The sequence below is a fragment of the Lissotriton helveticus genome, chromosome 5_1 (genome assembly GCF_964261635.1).
Source record: "Lissotriton helveticus chromosome 5_1, aLisHel1.1, whole genome shotgun sequence".
NCBI lineage: Eukaryota > Metazoa > Chordata > Amphibia > Caudata > Salamandridae > Lissotriton > Lissotriton helveticus.
In genome coordinates, this window is record NC_136065.1 from 1,857,628,107 (window position 1) to 1,857,653,374 (window position 25,268).

The 25,268-nt window shown below is 45.8% G+C and overlaps 1 long non-coding RNA gene across 1 annotated transcript in view; it reads left to right on the plus strand.

The window, feature by feature from the left end:
- The window catches only part of LOC144753848 (uncharacterized), a 195,432-nt gene extending 172,053 nt beyond the window's left edge, over positions 1–23,379 (plus strand). Inside the window, exon 3 of the long non-coding RNA XR_013594562.1 lies at positions 23,275–23,379. This is a non-coding gene — a long non-coding RNA (uncharacterized LOC144753848). The remainder of the gene's footprint in view (positions 1–23,274) is intronic.
- The last annotated feature ends 1,889 nt before the right edge of the window (positions 23,380–25,268 follow it).

Here is a 25,268-nt window from a genome sequence, read left to right on the forward strand (position 1 = left end):
GTGCGGGCTGATGAAGTCTGCGATGTCTTCAATGAATTGTGTGCGTGGTCCTGGGGGTCTGTAGATGAGGGTGCCTCGGAGGGTGGTCATGGGGTCAGTGTGTATCTGGAAGTGCAGGTGTTCGGTGGCGGCGAAGGTATCGTCGGAGTTAGTCGAGATGCGGATGGTGTTCTTGTGTACAATGGCGATGCCTCCTCCCGTCTGGTTGACGCGGTCCTTCCGGGTGATCTTGTAACCGTCCGGGATGGCTATGGCGATGTCGGGCGCTGAGGAGGCATTCATCCATGTTTCGGTGAGGAAGGCGACGTCCGGTGCTGTTGCGTCGAGCAGGTCCCAGAGTTCCACGGCGTGTCTGTGGACGGAGCGGGTGTTCAGCAGGATGCACTTCAGGTGGTTGCTTCTGGTGCTCGACTTGGCGGGGGTGGTGCAGGTCCGGTAGCAGGTGAATCGGCAGGCTTGGCAGGTGAAGGGTCCGTGGGTGCGTCTCGGGGTGGCTCGGTAGCAGGCAGGGTTCTGGCCCGCATTGAGTGCGTTGAGGGTGGCGGCGTCGTAGGTCCGTCGAGTAGTCATGCATCGGCGCGCGCCAGGGGTCCTGGTGCAGGGCGCGGTCCTGGCGCGGACGGGCGCGGACGGGCGCAGACGGGCTTGCCTTTGGCGCGCCTCTGGCGCACAATCGGCGCACCTGCTGCGCGTGGACGCTGCGCGCACGCGCGGTCGCCATTTAAGGCTAAGTGGGAGGGAGGAGCAGCTGGGAGGAGGGAGCAGGGAGGACACGAAGCAAGGGGGCGTGGCCGCATGTGAACGGCGGCGGGAAGCGGGGAGCGGGGCGGGCAGGCACAGGGGAAACAACAGTAGCAAGATGGGCACAATTATACTAAATACAGATAACAGCAGATATGGCGAACAGCTGGGGAAGGCAGGCACAGGGGAAACAACAGGGGAAACAACAGTAACAGGATGGGCACAACTATACTAAGTACAGATAAACAGCAGATACGGCGAACAGCTTGGGGAGGCAGGCAGGGAGACGGCACAACGAGGCTGCGAGCAGCAGCAGAGGCACACACACAGCTGGTGGCCGTGCGGCGCGGGGGTGTCCTGAGAACAGGTCACACTCACCTGCGCTGCGCGGTCGCCATTTAAGGACAAGTGGGAGGGAGGAGCAGCTGGGAGGCGGGAGCGGGGAGGACACGAAGCAAGGGGGCGTGGCCGCGTGTGAACAGCGGCGGGAAGCGGGGAGCGGGGCGGGCAGGCACAGGGGAAACAACAGTAGCAAGATGGGCACAATTATACTAAATACAGATAACAGCAGATACGGCGAACAGCTGGGGAAGGCAGGCACAGGGGAAACAACAGGGGAAACAACAGTAACAGGATGGGCACAACTATACTAAGTACAGATAAACAGCAGATACGGCGAACAGCTTGGGGAGGCAGGCAGGCAGACGCAACAAAGAGGCTGCAAGCAGCAGCAGCAGGGGCACACACACAGCTGGTGGCCGTGCGGCGCGGGGGTGTCCTGAGAACAGGTCACACTCACCTGCACTGCGCGGTCGCCATCTAAGGACAAGTGGGAGGGAGGAGCAGCTGGGAGGCGGGAGCGGGGAGGACACGAAGCAAGGGGGCGTGGCCGCGTGTGAACGGCGGCGGGACGCGGGGAGCGGGGCGGGCAGGCACAGGGGAAACAACAGTAGCAAGATGGGCACAATTATACTAAATACAGATAACAGCAGATACGGCGAACAGCTGGGGAAGGCAGGCACAGGGGAAACAACAGGGGAAACAACAGTAACAGGATGGGCACAACTATACTAGGTACAGATAAACAGCAGATACGGCGAACAGCTTGGGGAGGCAGGCAGGCAGACGGCACAATGAGGCTGCGAGCAGCAGCAGGGGCACACACACAGCTGGTGGCCGTGCGGCGCGGGGGTGTCCTGAGAACAGGTCACCTGCATTGAAGCATTGCATTGAAGCATTGCAATATGAGCATTTTCATGTTTAACGTAGGCAAAGACAGCGTAAACAAATGCATTAAATGTGCGATCAAATAATTATAACTATGGAAATAGGAAGTCATTTATGTATGGTGAAGTGCACCTGTAAAATGTGCTCTGGCCAGCGCCAATTACACTGGCTAAGCCCGATTTCTAAGGGTGTGGAAGAGTGAGTCTGCCATCGGTTGCAACCTGGAAAAAAGGCCACGATTTTTGCATAGGCCTAGAGATCCCAGTCTTCGCAGCGAGAGGGTGCCCCCAGAAACACTATAAAATATGGAAGCAGTGGGCGGATTACAGGGGATTAGCTCTAGAACCTCCCAACTCTGTCTCTGCTATTGAAGAGCTGTTGGGTTGACCGTGCTGTTCTGCAATATAGATATGGACTCTACCTACATATGTAACGAAGTGCTTCGACCTGTATGTAATAGGTCGCTGGGTGCTTCCAGCAATATTGTTACGGCACTATCGTTTGTTGTTCCAAGTTCTTTCCTAATGTGTTTATTGCATCAACACAGTTCTGTTATTATTGAAAATGTTGAAATCAGTGCTCCTTGTCATTATATACTGCTGGGGGTCTACGTGACACCGAACTCGTATCGGCTTTCAACAATAAAATTGAGTGGTGAAAAAAATGTCCTCTGGCCTTGATGCAGAGGCTGATTACAATTACACAAAGCCACAAACAAGCAGGTTGATTACTATCTGGGAGTAAGTATGAACGGTCCGGTTCCTTTTTATTTATCACCTTGGGCCGTGTCCGGCCCAAGGTGTAGGGGAAGTGTCTACGAGCCACGTACTGGCAGATAGCACTCTGCATCCCTCACCAAGTCAGTTTGCGAATCAAGCATTATCATGGTTGGCAGGGCCTGTGCTTCACCCGCATAGTCTTTGAAGATTCGACGGGCACTGGGTTGGGCCTCAGTTTGATTTGCCAGATCCTTCCTTGGCTAGCTCGTTTGGTACAGCCCCTGCCATTCGTGGAATTCACGCCTTGAGGTATCGCACTTCCTCTGGTTAGATCTGGTATCACACTTCCTCTGGTTAGATCTGGTATCACACTTCCTCTGGTTAGATCTGGTATCGCACCTCCTCTGGTTAGATTGTGCCAATGTGCCAGTGGACTGTCCTGTCTCTCAGGGGTGCGCCCTTCGTGAACACCTACTTGCTGCTGTTCCGGGGCAAAGGAGACCCTTGCTCACTCTCCTTGCATTGGGCCTTCCTGTTCAGAACTCTCAGTGACCGAGCCTTCTTAAACCAGGACATGTTCCGGGTTAACCTTTCACTCTGTCAGACAGCTGTGACCATGGTCCCCTGGATATTGGGGACTTACTAGGGCTCCCTCTCAAATGGCATCTGGAACTTGTTGCCTGGGTAGCGATCTTTGATGAAGATCATATCCCCGACTTGGAGTATCGGGGTTGTGGCTTCACAGTCCCAGCTGGCCTGATCATTGGTGTCCTACCACTTCCTTTGTACTGCCTCGGTGTTCATTGCGGGTGGTCACCCTTGAAGACTGATGGGTTTGCTATCTCTTAGAGGTCGCCTTAGCAGGTGAACCACCAGTGCTGTGTGGTGTTTGCCTGGCCTACAGAAATCCATCAGAAATTGTTGGAGGCGTTCTTTGAGGTATTTTCCTTGGTCTATTCCTATCTTCAGTGCTTTGATGAGTGTGAGCATAAAACTCTTTGCCTTTTCATTCACTTGCAGCCTCTGAGGTATGATTTTTCTATGCCGTATTCTCAGGTTCCTGAGATATACGCTGAGGTCCTGGCTATGAAATGGTGGACCATCGGTCTGGACTTCTTCCAGAAGTCCAAATAGGGTGAACTTTTTCTCCATGTTTTTCCACTTTTTATGTAGCACAGAGAGGTTAAGGGATTTGCCCAGAATCATAGAATGTTGAGCCAACACCAAGGCTCAAACCTGGTTCCCCAGTTCCAAAGTCTGCACCCCTAGCCATTACACCACATCTTCTCCATCATAGGCCTTATCATCCAGAATGTGGTGGACTTCAACACTTCAACCACTGATACGTGGAGTTACAGTCGATTATGACAACATTGGCTCTCCCTTTCGTAAAACTGTTGAAGCCCATGCTCAAGTGAGTCCACCGTTGGGGGTAGAAGACATCGGTGATAATGGTGTCTGTTTTCTCCCCCTTCCAGTAGACTAGCATGGGTGGCATCGACATACTGTGTCATCAACCACGTTGTCCATTCCAGAAAACCAAACCTTTCTCCTGAGCGGTGCTTTGGTATTGGCCATTTCTTCGTGGCTATGGTGTGGCTGAGCTCTTGGTGCATGGACCATAGCTGCATCATGATCATTTTTCTGTTTGGTTCCATCCCTTGCCACCATCCAGAAAATGTTTCCATGCTTTATGACGTAACGCTTCCATCACCTTCTGAGGGCATGCATCCCAGAAGGTGGCTGTCTGGATCTCTTACAGCAGCATCACAATGGAGCAGGCACCTTGCACAACCATACAGCTGAAGTCCACAGCCCACTCATCCTCCTTTCCTGCCTTGACCTCACTGACTTTGGGGTGTCACAACAAGAAGTCAGCTGGATTGTGAACTTCAGTCATACATCTGCCGCCAGATGCCCCATTGCTCAATTCTCTGTGGTTGTTGCATGAGGTACCCACAAACAGGGGGACCAGTGGCGTGTGGTCGGTGATGACACAAACCGATTTCTCATAAAGGTATAGAAGGAGTTGCCAACAACCCCACTGCATTGCCAGCACCTCTTTTTCTATTTGGATGCAGATGGACTCAGTACCTGTCAGGGACCGGCTGGCGTATGTGATGGGGTCCCTTGTCTCGTGACTCTTATCATGCAGCAGCATAGCTCCCAGACCAATGGGGCTGGCATCCATCACCAGCTCCTTGTTACATTGAGGGCTATAGTCGCCATTGCTGCCTCCGTTAGCCAGCCATCCTTCCCTTTCTGAAACACTACATCCACTTTGGCATCCTACTCCCATATTGTGTTGGCCTTCAGGAGTGCCCACAAGTGTTTCGAAATGGTGGTCATATTCGATATGCATTGTACACAGTAGGTAGCCATGCCCAGATATCTCAGAAATTCTGAGGTATTTTGCAGCACCTGTGCCTTTCGGATGGCCTCTGCCTTCTTTGGGTGTACCTGCAGGCCGTCCTTTGAAAAAATGTACCCAAAGACTGTTAGAAGAGTAAGTATTTTTGCTGATGTAGAATGATGCCGTGGTCTGTGTAGTAAACTTCTCAGAGACTTCCTGTGTAGTTAAGCAGGTTTATTTCATGAGAGAAACAGCAGGCATCTTCAATACAAGCTGGCCAGGCACAAACTGTCTCAACCTAGAACTCTAGGAAGAGCCAGAGCCATCCACATTCTGGAATGTATGACACAGGTAAGATACAGAGGAAACCATAGAAATAAAAGTAGGATAAATATACAACACATCTCCTCTCGTTGAAGCAAAAACAACTTTAGAGTCAAAAGGAAACTTTATCATTGAAATGAAACTTAAAACAGAATTAAACTTAAGATATGTTAAGGCAAAGAAAAACGAAAGTAAAATATTGAAGTATTGAAAGGGACACACGTCACCCCTCTGAACCAAACTAATCACAACAGAAATCATTCAGATACACAGGAGGCCTACGGCATCTTTGGGGCCTGAAAGATGAACAGACTGATCAGAGAGTCTGTACCCAAGTTGGGAATCAGGAGCATCACCTCCACCATTACTTCTTCCTAAAGTACGCACAGGAACAGGTGCGGTAGGAGCATGAGAAGAAATAAACATGTAACCTGAACAGTCATTCCCACAAGAACTCTGATCCTGGGCGGAAACAGAAGAAGCAGGCAGAGTACCAGACACAGAACTAGCTTTTTGATAAAGAGCCACCCTCCTTAAGTTCCATTTCTCTCCATTGGAAAGAACAACATACTGGGGATAAACCATTCTTACAATAAAGGGACCACGAAATTTTGACAAGCCACCAGAAACTCTGCCAGACTTCACTTTCACCAGGTCACCCTTAGCAAGCTTGCTAGAGACCACTTTCGACACCTGCCCCACAGAACCCTTATTGGAAGAGTTAGGAGCAGAAACGGGCATACAAGCACTTTTTGCCAGATCAGATTGAAGGACCAATCCTTTTAGCCAAGAGGGAATCAACTTAGTGCTTGGGATCCTACCCCTCATGAGCTCAAAGGGAGACTTGAGCTGGGTACCATGAAGAGTAGTACAGTAGGCATAAACCATTTCACGCACAAGAGTACAAACAGATGAGGCATTGGAAAGAGCCATCTGAATAATACCTTTCACCAATCTATTTAAGCGCTCACACAAACCATTCCCTTGGGGATTGTAGAGAGAGGTTCTGTGATGAGAAACACCACAATCAGCCAAAAACGTTTGCATATCATGTGAAACCAACTGCGTGCCATTGTCAGTAATGATGACATTAGGAAAACCTTCCAAAAAAAATACGGATTTTAAATGTTTGATGGTGGTATCGGTAGTGATATCTTTTAGAAACTCTACAGACAACCATTTAGAATAACAATCTACAATGACAACAGCAAACCTCTGAGAGAAAGGTAATTCCACCATAGGGCCAATAAAATCCAGACAGATGGTATGCCACGGGACTTGAGGAAATTGCAACGCACCCATCTCAGACCCAATTGAAATCTTCAACCTCTTCTCTCCTACTTTACACGTATGACAATCCTCAACCCAGGAAGAAACCATAGAATCCATCCCAGGCCACCAGAAATTCAACTTGAGTCTTTGTTGCGTTAAAGTCTGGCCAAGATGACCCTCATGTGCTATGGAAATAAGCTTTGACCTCAAATCAGCAGGAGGCACAAATTTATCCCCACGCATCACCACATTGTCTTCACAGACAGACAGATCATCAATGACTTTTAAGAAAGGACAAACAGAAACGTGCACACAACTCTCCCTACGCGAACCCAGTTTGATCAACTAGATAACTTCTTGCATAACACTGTCTCTAGACATAGCTTCAAGCCTGTCAACACGAGAAAAGGAACTCTCACCAAGAGAAAGTACATCATCAATCCAAGCAATATTTTCCTCCACACCCTCAAGACTAAAACCAACATTAGAGTCAACACTAGACGGGACAGCCAGTCTAGACAAGCAATCTGCCTGAAAATTCCTCCAACCAGAAATGTGAGATATGTCAAAATGATACTATTGAAGCTTGGAAGCTAACCTCGCTAACCTTGGAGAACTACAGGCTGCACCACCTGGGGAAAGAATTCGGATAAGGGGTTTATGATCAGTCTTTAGGTTAAAGCGTGTACCCCACAAATAAGATCGAAAATGGTGAGCACCCCACGCAACCGCCAAGGCCTCTTTCTCAATGACAGAATAATTCTGTTCACATTGAGAAAGAGTGCGCGAAGCAAATGCAATTGGCCTCTCACCATCCTTATGTGTTTGTAACAGGACAGCACCGAGTCCACATGCACTGGCATCCACCAGCAAAGTGGAGACTTTGTTTGTATCAAAAGGTGCAAGAACTTTTGCCCTACAAATAGCATCTTTGATATCGTTAAAACACATTTCAAGTTCATGCCCCCAAATACATTTGCAACCTTTTTTTAACAAAGCTCTCAAAGGCAAGGTCTTCTCAGTAAATTTCTCCACAAATTTTGAATAATATTCAATCAACCCCATGAATGACCGCAATTGGTCCTTATCACAGGGACAAGGGGCAGAACGTATTGCGTCAAGGAGATCTCTCTTTGGTTTAACCCCGTTAACCGAAATTTCATGTCCCAAGTATTCAATGTCCTGGACAAGAAAGGAGCACTTTTCCTTACGCAAAGTAAGACCAGTGTCCCAAATCCTATGTAACACATTCTTAAGGACATGATTGTGATCGGCCACCGAATCTCCAAAAACCAAGATGTCATCTTGAAAGAACACTACGTTCTTTAACTCCTTAAAAATTTCACTGACCAACCTCTGGAACACACTCGCTGCCGATATCAAACCAAAAGGAAGGCGAGTGAATTGGAAGATTCCCTCCGGAGTGATAAAGGCAGTGAGGTGTTTTGAGGATTCGTGGAGCTTGACCTGATGGTACGCACTCTTCAGGTCAAGCTTAGAAAAGTATTTTGCTCCCTGAAGAGTGGATACCATCTCAGCAATATTGGGTAAGGGAAATGTGTCCGCGACAACACACTTATTCAATGCCCTGAGGTCAACACAAAATCTTAATTTTCCGTCTGCCTTTTTAGAAATGACCACAGGGGAAACCCATGCTGATGCGTCTGTTGGTTCTATCACTCCAGATTGAAGCATTTCTTCAATCAGGAGTTTTACCTCATTACGAATAGAAATGGGGATTCTCCTTACACGATGCTGTACAGGTAAACTATTCTTCTTCAGTTTAATGATAACGTTTTTCCTCCTGAGGCACAGCCGGGAGTGTTGTGTAGGATTATTTAATTGCTTTTAAAAACTGAAAATTTTATTTTTATCGCACTTACCCCCTGCTGCCTGTTACACGACTGGTGTGTGCAGGCACCTGTCCCTCCCGGCCAAACGAGCGCTGGGAAGGCTAGAAATCGGAAAGTTTGTAAACGCCATTCTCCCCGCCCGGAGCAGGACACGCCCACTCCGAGGCCACGCCCCCTTGCAAATTGTACTTAAAGCGCGCTGATCTAATAGTGCGCCGATAACGTTTTTCCTCCTGAGGCACAGCCGGGAGTGTTGTGTAGGATTATTTAATTGCTTTTAAAAACTGAAAATTGTATTTTTATCGCACTTACCCCCTGCTGCCTGTTACATGACTGGTGTGTGCAGGCACCTGTCCCTCCCGGCCAAACGAGCGCTGGGAAGGCTAGAAATCAGAAAGTTTGTAAACGCCATTCTCCCCGCCCGGAGCAGGACACGCCCACTCCGAGGCCACGCCCTCCTAGGATTATCAGCCTATAAAGATGTGCATGCACAGGAAGCGCAGCGGACGAGCGCAGCGGGCGCGACGATTGCGCGCCAGACGCGTCCGCGCCGAGTCCGGGCCTCGGGCCACCCCCCCTGCATCCCAGCCATCTTTGCGCAGAATATACACGCCGGCAACCCTTTATAAATTAAGGCCCCCCGCCAACACTTGCCCTCGGCATTCCCTTCAAGCCACAGACCTACCATCAACCTGCCCTACTTGCTCCGCACTCCTCAAACCTAACCCGTGCCTAACGCCCACATATGAATTCTATATGTTCCTACTAAACTGCCGCTCACTGCCTAAGCATAGCGCCGAAATGGCCTTATTGATGGAGGAATTTACCCCGGACATACTGTTCCTTACGGAAACCTGGCTCACTAGTGATTCTAACCCGGCGATAGTAGAGGCCCTCCCTACTGGCTACCAAATCACACGGCAAGACCGGCCAAAAGGGAGAGGAGGAGGCCTTGCTATTATCCATAAGGAACAATATCACTGTCGAGTCTCCTCTGAGACCATCTCGGACTGCGAGAGCATCGGTTTTAACATCAACCTCTCACCTAACATTTGCTTTTCGGGCACCCTTATCTATCGCCCGCCAGGCCTCCCGAAGCAGTTCCTTGAAACACTGCCAGCCAGTGTGGCCAATAGAGTCAGTACCTCCTCTAACTTCACCGTGTTAGGTGACTTGAACTTTCATTTTGACTCCCTCTCGGACCACACAGCCGCCATTTTACTAGAGGATCTAGCAGCTTTACAACTCACGCAACTTGTTCCCTCCCCTACTCATGGAAAAGGCCACTTACTGGATCCAATTTTTACGAACTGTCCTGACATCACAGTGGACCCAGGCATTCCCTTGCCCTGGACCGACCACTTTTTAATCCCCTTCAAATGGACCACGCTTAAAATCTCCCCTCCTGCCCCCACCACTAGGCTCAGGCGAGCCTGGCCGCGCTCTCGACCAGAGATACAGGAGGATCCTGCCCTAGCAAATCAGGATTATATCAACTGGATCACTCATACTCTCGACTCCACTCTCCCAATGAGTAAGACTGTATTGAAGCGGTCACATAAAACAGCCCCTTGGTATACGCAGTCTCTTAGGGACAAAAAGCGTCTTTGTAGACGGGCGGAAAGACGCTGGCGTCTAGACAACTCAGTAGACAATAAAACCCGATACCGTGAAACCATCAACGAGTATAAAACCAAAATAGAAGAAGCTCAGTCGACATATTTTGCCGACAAAATTTTAAAAGCTAAATCTAAACCCAGAGAGATCTTTCAGATCATTAAAAAGTTAACGAACCCACCCCCCACGGTGCATGTCGAGAAATCTGTCACCGAATGCAACAACATTGCCAAATTTTTTTATCAGAAAATTAATAAAATCTATTCAGCATTTACGCCCCCAAACATCAGCTCATCTAATCAACCTAATATCCTCCCTAGCCCGCCACACCCCTCCACTTCACACAGCTTAACTCACTTCCCTCCATTGAACCTTTCCACCTTGGAGTCACTAGCTCTCAGTGTCAAATCAGGTTCTCCGGACGACCCTGCCCCTCCTGACATCCTAATGGCAGCATCCCAGACCACCTTGCCCGTCATCAGGGAGGTACTAAACACTTCCATATCCTCTAGCACGGTCCCAACTGCTTGGAAACAAGCCATGGTTAGGTCGTTGATCAAGAAACCCAATCTGGACCCGTCTGACTTGGCTAACTATCGCCCTATTTCTCTGCTCCCTTGGTTGAGCAAGGTTCTGGAGAAATATGTGAACCAACAGTTCGTGAACTTTCTAGAAGACCATCATATACTAGACCCAACTCAGACGGGTTTCAGACCTAAGCACGGGACTGAGACCGCTCTCCTCATGGTCATGGAGGAAACAAGAAAAATCTTGGATCAGGGAGGATCAGTGGCAGTGATCCTCCTTGATCTAAGTGCGGCATTTGACACGGTCAGTCATGACATCTTACTGAGCCGCTTGTCCTGTGCAGGGATTAAGGATAAAGCCTGGGCATGGTTTAAATCCTTCCTGGAGAACAGATCCTTCAGGGTTTTTGATGGCAAATCCGTTTCCTTCAGCAGACCTCTAAACTGTGGTGTTCCTCAGGGTTCCTCTCTGAGCCCTGCACTATTTAACCTATATATGAGACCGCTGGCCAATGTCGTCCGCCCATTTGGAGTCAAGATCATCTCATACGCGGACGACACACAGCTGGTGGTCTCACTGGCGAAGGAGGCATGCCGAACTGCGCCAGGCGGGCTCAGAGAATGCCTGGAGGAAGTGAGGAATTGGATGTCGTCATCATCCCTGAAGTTGAACGGGGACAAAACTGAGCTGATGCTCTTAGGACCCTCAGAGACGGCTCTTCCCCCTTCTCTATGGCCCCCATGCCTTGGTCCCCCTCCTATCCCTAAAAACTCCATCAAAAGCCTCGGAGTGTGGCTGGACAGCTCTTTATCTTTCAATGTCCAAGCCACAAAACTTTCAGCTACCTGTTTTGGCATCATGAGAGTGCTAAATAAAATGTTCCCCCTCCTTCCTATGGAAACCAAGCAGGCAGCCATTCAAGGTCTCATTCATTTACGCCTTGATTTTAATAACGTACTCTATCTGGGCGCACCACAATACACCCTTCGCAGGTTACAGACTGTACAGAACTGCGCAGCTCGCCTTCTACTCAAAATCCCTCTTAGACACTCAGTGAGGGCCGGACTGACTAGCCTTCATTGGCTACCGGTTCGGCAGAGAGTTTTGTTTAAGGCGCTATGCATAGCCCATCAAGCCTTCTGGGACATGGGACCCATCATCACCCGTGACCTGGTCACCCACTACACCCCAAACCGAAGTCTTCGTTCCAGCCAGACTCTCTTGGTAGTGGTTCCAAGAATAAAAAGATCTAGAGCTGGCGGAAGGACGTTTACTTACAACGCGTCCAAAACCTGGAACACTCTGCCACTCCATCTCAGAGCCATTCCGAATATCACTGTGTTCCGCAAGCAATTAAAGACTTACTTATTTACTTCCGCCTATTAACTGCTGTTCCTGTTCCTCCCACCTGTTCTCAGGAGGTCATGGTTATCCCAGCGCTTGGATGCCTTCAGGCAACAATTGCGCTCTATAAATCTCCAAGTTTACAAGTTTACAATAAGGTGAGCATAACCTCGCAGTTCACCCAGCTCCTCTCAAAATACCGACCCAAATTCGTTTAGAATACATTCAATTGAATCATCTTCCACAACCATAATCTGATTCTTTGCCCTGGGATTGATGACTATATAAAGATCGTAATGATGTACCCAACCAAGGATGGGAGGGCCATCAATAGAGACGTACACTTTACCAAATGTAGATCTCTTCTCAAAGACAATTTCAGATTCAAAGAAACCAAGAATCTCAATCTTCTGACCGTTAAAACCCTTAGGAGAGATATCACTCTCCTCCAAGTTTAACCCCTCCCAGAAAGTGTCAAATATAGACTTAGGTATAATGGTATGACGTGATCCTGTGTCCACCATCAAAGACACTTCATCGGAATCAATCTTGAAGATGGCTCTTGGTCTGTTTTGTCTTGGATCATCACTAATGACATCAACTTCATCAACGACTAAAAGTCTTTCTGCTTCAGTCACGATGTCAATACTATAGTCATCCACAGTAGCTACTCTTTGCTTGGATTTTGCTTTACACATTTTAGAGAAGTGTCCAATTTTACCACACTTCAGACACTCCTTGTTGGCAGCGAAGCAAAATCTTGCGTCAGATGAATGGCTATTGCTCCCACATCTATTGCAAAATGTATTCATCGTGAAAGATTTTTTTACTGGAGGTCTGGATTTGTTTTTAACCATAGCGATATTATCTCCACCACAATGTTCACACTCCGCCAAACTCCTCTTATCAGAAACAACAGAGACGTCTTGTTGAGGACACGACTTGTGAGAATCTAGAACCTTCATGCATTTGCCAGACTCTTCAATAACTTTCGCCAAGTCAATGGCATCTTTTAAAGAAGGGTTCTTGGCTGCCCATAGCCTCTCCTGAATCTTTTTATTTGAGAATTGGACAATTAGTTGATCTCTTATAAGTTCGTCATTCATAGCACCGAACTTACATTTAACAGACAATTCTCTGAGTCGGGCCACAAAGTCATCTATGGTTTCCGAGTCTTTTTGGCGCTGGGTATAAAATTTATACCGGTTCATAACCAGATTCTCCTCCTTTGAGAATCTGACCTCAAGTCTTGCAACAGCCTCCTTAAACTCATCAGGCATTTCCTGTCCATTAGCTCTCAAAACTATCGGTAAAAATCTGAATACTCTCTGTCCTTCTTTGCCAAGAGTGCTCAAAAGAATAGCCTTTTTCCTTTTCGCAGAGAATTCCTGTCAATCTAGTGCCTCGAGATAATTGTCAAACATTATGTACCAGTCTTCCCAAGGAATCTCTGGGATGCCAGGTTCAGGTAAGAATTGTGGAGGCAAAGTAACTACAATCTGTTGTGCCATGTTAAAAATTACCAGTTAAAGTAGAAATGTAAAACAAATAAAAACGGAAAAATTAGCACAACCACGAGGGATTGTAATTATGGTATGAACATACCTCTAATCCGTTTCAATTCGAGAGAATTTCGTCTTCTTGATATGTAAGAAACTTGACACGATGAAGAAAGAAGTATTGTAGTTGGTTTACTGTGTTCTTCGCGTTGTTCGTACCTAAAATGGCCGCCACAGAAATTTTTACTGAAAACGAGGCTTGGAACACACTGAACTGAGAGCTAAGATGGCCGCTACAAAGAAAAACCAAAACGAGGCTTGGAACTCATATTATTGAGGCTTGGAACGCATGTAACGCTAGCTGATGAATCATCCGTCTCCAAGGTGATTTTGAGGATGGAGGGAGTGACGTAGGAGCTAGCGTAGGAGCAACAACAATCGCCGTTATCGATGCTCTTGCAATGCGCTCGCGCTAGGATGAAGGTACTCACGATTTTTCCGAATCTGGCATCTTTTGGCAGAGTAAAAACACTCACGAGGTACAAAAGATGACGGAACCTGCACACAATGGGTTCTTTTCCTTTTTTGAAGATCCTAAGCTGTACACTGCTTCATACCAGAACGATGTCCAGGACAAGTCATCAGGAATCGTTGGAAGTCATCAGAAGGGTCGCTGACCAGCTTCAAAACGTCGCCAAAATTGTAGTAAACTTCTCAGAGACTTCCTGTGTAGTTAAGCAGGTTTATTTCATGAGAGAAACAGCAGGCATCTTCAATACAAGCTGGCCAGGCACAAACTGTCTCAACCTAGAACTCTAGGAAGAGCCAGAGCCATCCACATTCTGGAATGTATGACACAGGTAAGATACAGAGGAAACCATAGAAATAAAAGTAGGATAAATATACAACAGTCTGCAAGGCGAGCTAGTGTCACTTTGAATCATCTGAGGTGCTCTTCCAGTGTTTTATAGTATATCAATGTCATCACTGATATTAAGAACAACTGCTAGTCCTTTCAGCACCTCCTGAATCGGGTTCTGTAAGACCTTGCAGCTGAGGAGATGCCAGAGTTCAGGCATTTGTATTGTCGAGGAGATGCCAGAGTTCAGGAGCTGGTATCACCGCGTTGAGAAAGTTGTGAGGTAGCAGCAGCCAGGGTACAGCTCTAGCTGGTGGTTTTCTGCATTCAGGTCCAGCTTCAAAAACCACTGCGTGCCATTTAGGTCCAAGGAGATGTCATCCATTATTGGTGTGAGATGCACTCCTTGTACATCACCAAGTTTGGAAGATGCATGCCCACACAGTGGAGATTGCTACTGGCTGTCTCGTTTTGAGTGCCAGCACCAATGGGGATACCCACGGGATTGGTCCAGTCACCTTCTCAATTATGTCCTGCTGCTCTAGCTAGCGTAGTTCTTCCTCTATCAAGGGTCGCACATTAATTAGGGATTGAGGCTGCAGCCTTGTGTAGTAGTTCCTCTACCAAGGGTTGCATATTCAGTGGGTTCCAAGGCTGTAGCTCCTTAAACTGCCATATATCCATGACACATACAGATTGCACATTGTCCATTTGAGCAGGGACTGGCACCTCTTCGATTATCATAGTACATGGCTCGACCTCCTTGGATTGGTTGTTATCTGCACACGTGCTAGTGAGGGTCTGCAGCCTGGCCTGGAATGCATTGATGTTCTTCTCCTTACTTCCTTTGTGCCTGGCGCAGCTTGAATCTCTCAAAATTGGGGTTTGGTTGGGAGTCAAATTAGGCGTTGAAAGCAGTTACCACCACATCATAGTAGTGGTCATCTTCACTTCCTCAATCAATCAGGCGTTTGTTGACTGCGACTACTTACCCGTAAGGGTCTCAAGGTGCTGGGGGTGGGGGGTGAGCATCTTGAAGGTGACTCTAGCCTCGATGGGGAGCCAGTGGAGTGTGCACAGGTGCTGGGAGATGTGACAGTGTCTTGGGTGGTTGAGGACTTGGCAGGTTGAGGACCAGTCTTGCAGCGGCATTCTGGATGTTCTGTAGCTTGCGGGTGAGGCTTTTGTTTGTTCCGGCATGGAGTGTGTTGCCGTAGTCGGGTCTGCTGGTGACTAGGGCGTGAGTGACGGTTTTTCTGTGTTCGAGGGGGATCCATTTGAATTTCTTACATAGGAGGCGGATGGTGTGGAAACAGGAGGACGAGACGGAGCTGACCTGGCGGTCCATTTTGAGCTCAGAGTTCAGGCAAATTCCCAGGTTGAGTGAGTGGTCTGTGGGGGTCGACGGGCAGGCTTCCGAGGGCAGGGGGCCACCAGGTGTCATTCCAGGCATCAGGGTTTGGGCCCATAATGAGTACTTCTGTTTTGTTGGTGGTCTAGTTGTAGGCAGCTGTTTTTCATCCATTTGGTGACGGCTTCCATGCCTTCTTGAAAGTTGTATCTGGCGGGGTTGGGTTCGTTGGATAGGGAGAGGATGAGTTGGGTGTCGTCTGAGTATGATACAATGTAGAGTCCATAGGTTCTGACAATGGGGGTGAGCAGAGCCATGTAGACGTTGAAGAGCGTAGGGCTGAGGGAGGACCCCTGGGGGACTCGGCAGGTGGTTGGTGTAGGGTCCAAGAGGAAAGGGGGAATCTGACCTGCTGCATTCTGCCGTGCGGTGAGAGACTGTGTCGAACGCCACTGAGAGGTCGAGGAGGATGATGGCTACTGTTTCTCCTTTGTCCAGTAGGGTGCGGATGTCGTCTGTTGCGGCAAAAAGGGCGGTTTCCAAACTGTGTTTTTTTCTGAAGCCGGATTGGGAGGAGTTGAGGACGTTGTGCTCTTCGATGAATATAGCGAGTTGGCTGTTGATGACTTTTCTCTGGCAAAGTCTCAAACAGTTGGTAAGTGTCCTCACCCACAAGAGCAGGAGGAGCAATTCTTAACAGTGGCATGCGTTACCTGCATTGCATGGAAATAGATCAAACTGCCAATCCACACGTGCCATCTCGGTGCCACAATTCCCAAGTCCACAAGAGTGCTGAAAGGAGACAGCACCATCAGCGAGGCATGTGCACTATATCCTAGGGAAGGCAGAGGGGCAGGATCATGTTGCTGGAGCGGCTTATCCACCATGCTGATGTCTTAGAGGATATAGGACTCCACTCCAAATGGGCTGCTGGCCTGGTCACTTGGCTTGTAGCGCTGATGGCAAACAAAATCTTCATCGTGGCCAGCTGCAGGTGAGGTGTGCGAATCACCCGTCAATGGCCTTCCACTCCCCGCGCCAATCACGGGCACAGTACACACTGCACCGCAAGCACACACCAGGTGCTAGAGCTGGAGAGGTTAGCAGGAACGGTGCGGCTGGGGCTGGTGCCAGTCACCAGGCTCCAGGCACGCCCGGTCTGTCGGCAGCGGTTGTGGACACCATGTGGTATCATGAAAACCACCTAGTCACCAGTGTAAAATGTGGTCAGGCCTTGTTGCACCATGCATACAAATACACACACAGACCAGTTGATTACTGTCTGGAAGTGGCCACGAGTGGTGACATCCCCATTTATTTATTCCCTTGGGCCGTGCCCCGCCCTCAGGGTGCATGCGCTGTATCTATGAGCCACATAGAGGCAGATGGCACCCTACACTACCTTCATAATCTTTATGTGTATTCTAAAATAATTCACAGTAGTTATGTTCTTTACTATCCTACCAGTGTCCCCAGATTATTACCATATAGCCATTACACTTATTGTTTCCTCAACAAAATTGAAAGAGGAACCTCAATGTATATGGCAATTCCGCCTGTTAAAAATGCGTATGTGAACGGAGCACGTCTAAACCTTTGTATGTATGATGTCTTAAACCTTCATTTTGTTATGACAAGAATTTGCTATGCACAATTCCTAAATCTAATAATAAAAATAAAAGAAAAGAAAAAGAAAGAATGAATGAAAAAAGAAAAATGTCACAGAAGACTTTCACTGTAGACAGCGATCTATTGCATAGTTGATTTCAGCCATCAGTGGAAGATATTGCCGGTCCTCCTTCATATGTCTATCATCCCGTACCAATACAAGGAAAGCAAAGTGTAGGCAGCTGCATAGGGCTTTGCTGGAAGAGGGGTGTCTCTATGACTCACAGGTCTGCTTACAAGCAATGCACTGATTTAGTTATGGAACATTTTCCACTGAAGATGTATAACTATCAGTTAAGCAGTGCATTGAAGGCGGATTGAAGCGTTGGCTAGATCATGCAAGCCTTCAGGGCTACAGATAGTTGGCAAATACACTTCCGTATGGAAAGCATTTTCCTTCAACATATGCAACCATCTGCTCTGAATAATTAAAGATTTTCAGTAACAGGAACCTTAGGTCTCTCTTCATAACCATAACACATATATTTTTGCATTGTCTCATAAATTTATAGCAGGGATTGAATTGTGACTTTTCCAAATGAGGTAATGGGAGATTCTTCTGAGTTCCACATCAGTCAAAACGAAACCTTCTGCAGCAGAATATTTTTAAGGATGGTGCACTAGATGTAGGTTAGAGAGGGTCGCCCGAGGGTATTTAATATTTTGGATGCTGTTTTACTGACAGCCATTGATATCAAATAACATACCCACATAACTGGAGGTTCAAGCGACAATCAGATCGCAGTTAAACAAACGTTTTCTTTTCATGCACAATATGCTCGCTCCAACAGTCAAATGTGAAGGGTCTGCTATATTCTACCATAGAATGTTTAAATATATGGAATAACTGTAAAGATTTTAGAGAAATTATATCTGTGAAATATAAAGAACATCCATTGCATGTATCCCAAAAATACCTGCATACATTGTGAGAAGTCTAATATAAGATTCCAGGTAATACGGCTAACTGCTTACAAAAAATATGTTGTTTCAAAGTTAACTGGTTTGCTTCTCCCTAATGTGTCTTTAAGATTTATAATAGGGGCGATCTCTCATATGGATGGCTGCTGTTCACCACCCATTGATCTTTCTGTAGGAGTTTAGACTTCATCTACCAGAGTAAGCGGTCTACTCGTCATATGTATTTTCTTCTATTGGCTCAAGTCTTCTCTCTCATTTCTGTAGATACTAATGTTCTTTGTACAACCTCCTGTTGACTCCTCTAGCTTTTCCTTTATCCCATGGTACCAGAGTAAATATTGGTCAACACCTTGTTCTCTTGTCTGTATTGGAGTTTTGTTCTTTGTAAAGCACTCTGCTGCCCCGGTGTTTACGTCAGCATCATATACATGCTCAAACTAAATAAATAGGTATTGGGTGGGGTGGGGAAATTTTGCTACTAGTGATGCTACCTGCAAAGTCAAAACACTTTAGAAAAAAAGTAAACATCAGCTCAGACTCATTTGTTATACTGGCAAGTTGGCATTTTATTTTGTAAATATGCCACCAAGATAGGGAGTGTTGTGAAATAAAAATATGTCCTTGACATGCAAGAAGTTGTCTCCCTATGCATTGTGGACACTTTTTTCCTGCTTTACGGCAATGCCAGGAAAATCCAGCATTAAAATGCCCAACCCAATGGGATACAGGTTGATCTTTTCTATTGAAGGAGCCTATTGAGGCTTTAATTTTTTGAAACAAAGAGGTTCCCCAAATGCTAAATAAGGAGGGCAGTCATGATGTAGAAATGTACTGTCCGCCTAAATAAGCCCTAAGCCTTCAGCAGTATTCATTGCAGTTGTAAAATGTCCCTAATTTGTTGGGTGAGGGAAAGGTGTGAGAAATGAGATTATTAATTGGGATGGGTGACTACCCACCTCAAACAATAGCCACATCCCTTGTCAGAGTGAACAATTAAAGTCCCTAAATAACTTGAGCTCAACCCCAGGGTGGAAATGGCACTGAGCAGGCAGGCTTAATTAAGATGCATTACAAAACAATAATTATTCGGAAATCCGAAACTATAAAAATCCCAAACGAATTAGAAATATAGAGTAAAAACTAATATTCAAAATGAAAATAAGGGGAACCAGATATATGAATTTTTACATTTTTAAGTAGCAATAGGGCCTATAATAGTACATGGCCTTGGTAGACTAGGAACTATGGGGAATTTGACGCTGACCCCGATGGTGTGTGTATCAGATACACAACTCAAGTTTTGCCCTGATTAACTTTTTTACTTTAGTCCTGTAAGGCCCTATCCACCACAGGAGTACACTTCTAAAGTCCTCCAGGACCTCAGGGAAGGCACTTAGTGACTCATAGGGTGTCGGGCGGAGGCCAGCAGCAAAGTCCATACCAGGTCCAGTTGCCACAGAGCATCTGGGCATTTGCTGGAAAGGCCACTAGTAGCTTGTTAAATCCCTGTAGCTTGAACAGAAGTTCAGCATATGATACTTGGAGTCCACGTCCTTGTCATGGATACAAGAAAGAGCAAGTCCAATTCTTCAGGGCTCTTCACAGTTCACAGACAGCAGGTTCAGTCCTCTTCAGGTCTTCCTCAGGTTCAGGATTGTTCTAAAGTGGGTGTCTCAAGATGCCACATTCATCACTGGCATGAGCGAGTGGGTGGGAACGATTCCTGGGTATTTCCTAATTAGTGGTCCAAAAGTTCCCAGGCCAACCATGCTCATATTAGGTACTTTCAAGGTGGTGTAGTTCTTTAACCACACTAAACTTTGGCTCTGAGGGCTTGGGATGTGTGTGTGGCGTGTACTTTGGTAATCCTAGTGTCTTCCCACATCTTACACTAAAATCTATTCTTGGCTCACCATTTGTACAATTGCTAAGTAGAGGCTATCCAACACTAGTGGGCCTCATCAAGTATGAGGCTTTATCATTGTTGAGTTGACAAAGCAGCTTCTCTGGAGTACATACATGGCACTGCTTCTCGAGTTTTAGTATTCGAGCTTCCAAAAGAGCACACTACCTGCCTTTGAGCCTATCCACTCGGTGAAGGTATGACCTAGCAACCTCCCTGATAGTGCTCTTGCCTGCCACCCAGAGCACCCCGAAGAAACAACTGAACCTGAGTTTGTCTCAAAGTACAGTGTGAGTTCTGTTTGAATGTGTGCCTTGGATTAGTCAACAAGACACCATGCATTGATTTGCCACATCGGGCGCCTAGACTGATCCTGCATCCAAAGGAAATGGTCACTGGGGAATGGTCAGAAAGACCCTTTGGGAGTGTGTGTCCTGCTGTTGTGTAGGGTAAGTCGGTGGCTGGAAGGAGAAATAGATCTATGCAAGAGAGGGTTTTAGCCAATGCTGACATATGTGTGTATTCCTTACTTGTCAGGTACCAGGTCCTTCATGCATCACATAAGCCCATGGAGTCCAGCCAGGACCCAAGGCTTAGCGCTCTTCGCAGACGATGCTCCATGGAGGACTAGAGGAGTCCATCTCTGGGTGAGGGGTTGAGTTGAAGTCCCCACCTAAAATTGTTGTGAATTGTTCTAACAACTGTAGTGAATTGTTCTAACGACTCCTGATACTCCACATTTACCATGCTTTTCTTGGTACTATTGCACACACAAGCCAAATGGACTTTACTTTCACTGATCTAATACTTGTGTCCTAATGAGGAACACTTTTCAGAGTTTGCTATATGAGTAATGCTGCCACGTCTGTAAATTGACTCAGTCCCTATGGTGGCCTTGCACTCACACAGCTTGACTATTTGTGGTTTTATCACTTTTGCGTCGCCTGATGACGATCGGAAGTCATAAGAAAATGCAGCTCTTTACCTGACTACTGAAATTTTCCTCCCTGGTCTAAATTATGAACCATCAATTGTATTGCTCCTAAGTAGATGTTAAACAGAATCTTTCCTTTTCATTGGTGGTTCACCAGGTTCAACAGGAAACAGTTGAGAAGTCGCATGCATGGCTTGACTTCTATCAGTGAATATTCAACCTTTTGTGTGATGAAGTTAGACCTACATTTAAATGCATTTATTGCATTGTGATGCTGCTTTAGATATTAATTATTAAGATGCATATTCCACATAGAGGCAAGTCTTACATCTTCACAACAAAGGAAGCAGTAGCTTGTACATACTATTGAGCATTCCTGACAATCTGTCCACATCTCATGGTAAGAAATGCTTAACTGCTGCAGCATGGCATGTGCAGAAATAACAAGAATTCTGCTGGTTTTATGAAGAGTCCAGATCCTTCCAGAATGGACTGCTGTAGCAAACGTTGCATCAGATGAATGCTGTGGAAGCTTAATGACTCTGCCCAGCCAGCAAAGTCATTAGGAGAGTGCTTAATTTGAGCCGGTGTTTTCTGGTGCTCAGACCAATCCCAGAGCTGCTCACTGTGAGCAGCGCTGGGATTGGGAGCTGGGAGCCTGTGCAGTGTGCATCAGGCTCCTGACAAGGACGCGAAGATCAGAAGCAAGGCGGCGGCCGTCGGAGTAGGTACGTTTTATTTTCTTTATTTATACATCAGTTTTTTTCTTCATTTTTGTGTTCCCCCGCCCCTTCTCACCACTTAGCAATACGAGTGGCGGCTACTGAATCTCATGCTACATAACCATATGCAAGAGATACAACACAATAGCTGCCTTTTCCCACTGTTTTACATGCAAATTACACCTGCATTTTCTGGCCTGATTCCAAGCATTTTCTCTTATTATTTTATGCCTTAAGCCATTCTTATGCATAACTTAGTTATATATTTCCAGGTGTTAGAAATTCTTACTAATTGAAAACAGTTAGTGAATCATAAAACGTTTTCCAGTAACTAAGCATACACGTAAAAGCATTGTTTTTTGAGTCTGTAATGAATCTTATGGAGACTGAACAGAAGTCTTTTTAGCAATTTTAAATATGGCACGGTTATTTATGATTGTAATTCCTTGTATTTGTTGTTGCTTTTTTAATCATGTGCAATTGTTTTACTTTTGATTGCTTTCATGATTGTTTTCACAAACCGAATAAAGTTGTGAGTCTAATAAACCATTCTTAAGATAGTGTATGGTACAACTACTCACAGAAAGTAAGATGCGACTATACATATTAAAGGTTCTGTGAAACAGGCCCAAATTGTCCTGGGTAGACCAGTATTGTGCTTTGTCTTCGCCTTGTTGGATCAGTCAGCAGCATTTTTCTACCTCTCAGTTCTGCTTGCCAGCTATTTGCAGGGTACAGTGATATTTTATACCTGGCTCAGATGTTGTTGAGTTCATTATAACTGCAGATCTCCGTTGCCTTAACTGAAAGTTTTATAGTCGCGAATGATGCATGTCCCGCCTCACTATCTTTGTGTTACTTCCCAGCGGTTGAACATCAATTTTGATTTAGTCTGTGTAGAATGGCAAGCCAGTGCTATAGATCTCCAATATTTGCAGACAGAGAATAAATCACATGCTGAAAACCATCTGGTGTGTTCCCATTTTTAGTGCAATAGGTGACCATTTGGCCGCACGCTCTATCCCGCTCAGCATGCCAGAAAATGATGTCATGAAAATACAGTTGTCTATTCATGTTGTGCCAAAGATTATTCTAAAGTCCTTTTGAGTAGTCATTTAAACCAAAGAATAATTCATACTGTGTATGCAATAAATCTCTTTCTTTGATCCCATTAGTGAATATAAAAAAACATTATGCATGCCGAGGACTAAGCATCATTTTGGCTACTGTAGGCTCTAGTCTGCCAATCTCTGAATAGTAAACACTGCAGCCCCCTCCATTTTTGTTTTTAAAAAAAAATGGTAGATTTTGAATGAGTGGATTTATGAGTGTTCCAAGCAATATGAGGAACTAAGGGATACCTAATTGTAATTGCACAGAAACCATAAATAGGCTAATCCTGAAAAATGCCTAATTTCCATCACTTTTTTCACTTCTAGTGCAAATTGGTGCCTCAGAATAGGGGAATTTACCGATAAGTGTGCAAGTGTTCCCCATACAATCTGGCCCAGCCCATGTTTCCGGTATTGAACAAGTTCCTTGGCAGCTCAGCACCTTCTTAATGGTAAGTCGGGTAAATGTATGGATAGACCCTATTCTAATGATTTTAATGATTCCTGGTGCTCTTTTTTGGTCCTGCTTGACAGCACAGCTGCCACCAGACAATTATGTGAGCGTCACTAGAGAGGGGTTTTGGCTCCGCCCACATGTTGGAAGCCAGGAGTACATGTTTTGATTGGGCAGACGTTGTGTGCTGCCACAAAAAAAGTGCTTGCCCTCCACACAGCTGTGATTATTTTGTTTATTTATCCAGCTGGCTGAGCTTTAACTTTTAAGGGCACACACATGCCATTGTAATGGTGTAAACGTGTCCAGATGATTTATGGTGTTTGTCTTCATCTGGCACTAGCACAGATAGGCGGTGGGCAGCCATTAACCTACATGGATTTTTAGGTCTGGCTTGACAGTGCAACTGTTACCTGACGTTTCAACCTACACCAATATTATTCCACAGTTCTTTGCTTCCACATAAATACATAATAATGTCCTCACTATCGATTTGCAATGCTTCACATTACCATACAACATTGCTTTAAAGCCAGACCCATCGGCATTGCCAATGCTTGTTAGTTTATGGGACAGCTAAAGACAAGCTTATCTGATTCTCATGCCCATATGGGAAGCCTTGTTACAAGCCTTTTACAAGTGAGTCTGTGATTTGGCCCAGCATTTCCTGTTGCAATTGCTGACTGTGCAGCATCAGTAATTTCAGGGAAAGTGGCTACTGCACTGCTTCTTCCATTGTTTGCTGTATTTTCGACCAGAGATTTACCCTAGCATTTCTCTTACCTTGAGCAAGAGAAATTTCTAATAATATTATCTATAATATTACGTTTATTGTATCAATCCACAACTTACTATAAAACAGTGTATCACACTCACCATAAATATAAAATAGAGAAATATGAGTAAAAAGTACTAGACATGTATATGTTAAAAGGAAAAGCTGTTCTTAAAGTTTACGAAACACAGAAGGTTAACACTTCATAAGGTTTGTCTAAAAATGTTGTTAGTCTTGTAATTGCCCCATTGTGTTCGATCTTAAAACAATATCTAACAGTCTCAAGGGTGGATCTTATGCCTGGTTAAAGTAGGTCACAAGTAGAAATTTCTTAAATGCAGATGTTTAGGACATATACATAAAATGTGCATATGAGTTTCAGTTGTAAGACCACAAAGTCAACAAGCAGACTTTCCTTTAAGAGCTTGGTTCCATTTCCCTTCAAATGTATAAATTGGATATATAGAACAGTCTGAATCTCAGGTATTTCAGTTTGATATCACCAGACAAGTTTGACCAGAGATATTCTTGGTCCGGAGAAGCGAGTGTTTCAGAAATCAAATCCATGTTTTTATATTGCAGTAGCATGGCCAGGTCATTCTCCCTCAATCTGCTAAGTAGATCTCTTGTAATAAGAATTTTCGGGTCACTTTATTCAGCTTAGCCAGCATCTCTGAGTCATGTAGATTATGCATTTCTAAATCTTTTTGACGATACTACTTTCAGTTCCATTTCCTTGTATGAAGTTTTCTTAAGTTCCAGGTAGATTAGGGATTTTAAGTTTATAGATGTCCCCTGCACAATCACATAAATAATTCAAAGTAGCCCTGTAATGTAGTGATGTTATAGTTTTTAGATTCAGGTCTCGCGGAGTGGAAGTGTGAAGATGCAGATGATTTTGTACACTCTGCGTATGTGTTTTATCACGATTGGCTATGAACGTGCTATTTAATGCAGGCAAAGAAATAAGTAAACAAGCATTAGGAATGCATTAGGGCTCGGGTTTGTTTTAAGTTAGAGATAATGGCATTGTAAATGGCAATGTGTTTTAGGCACTCTGCACTACCACTCTGCACTCTGCACTACCAATCT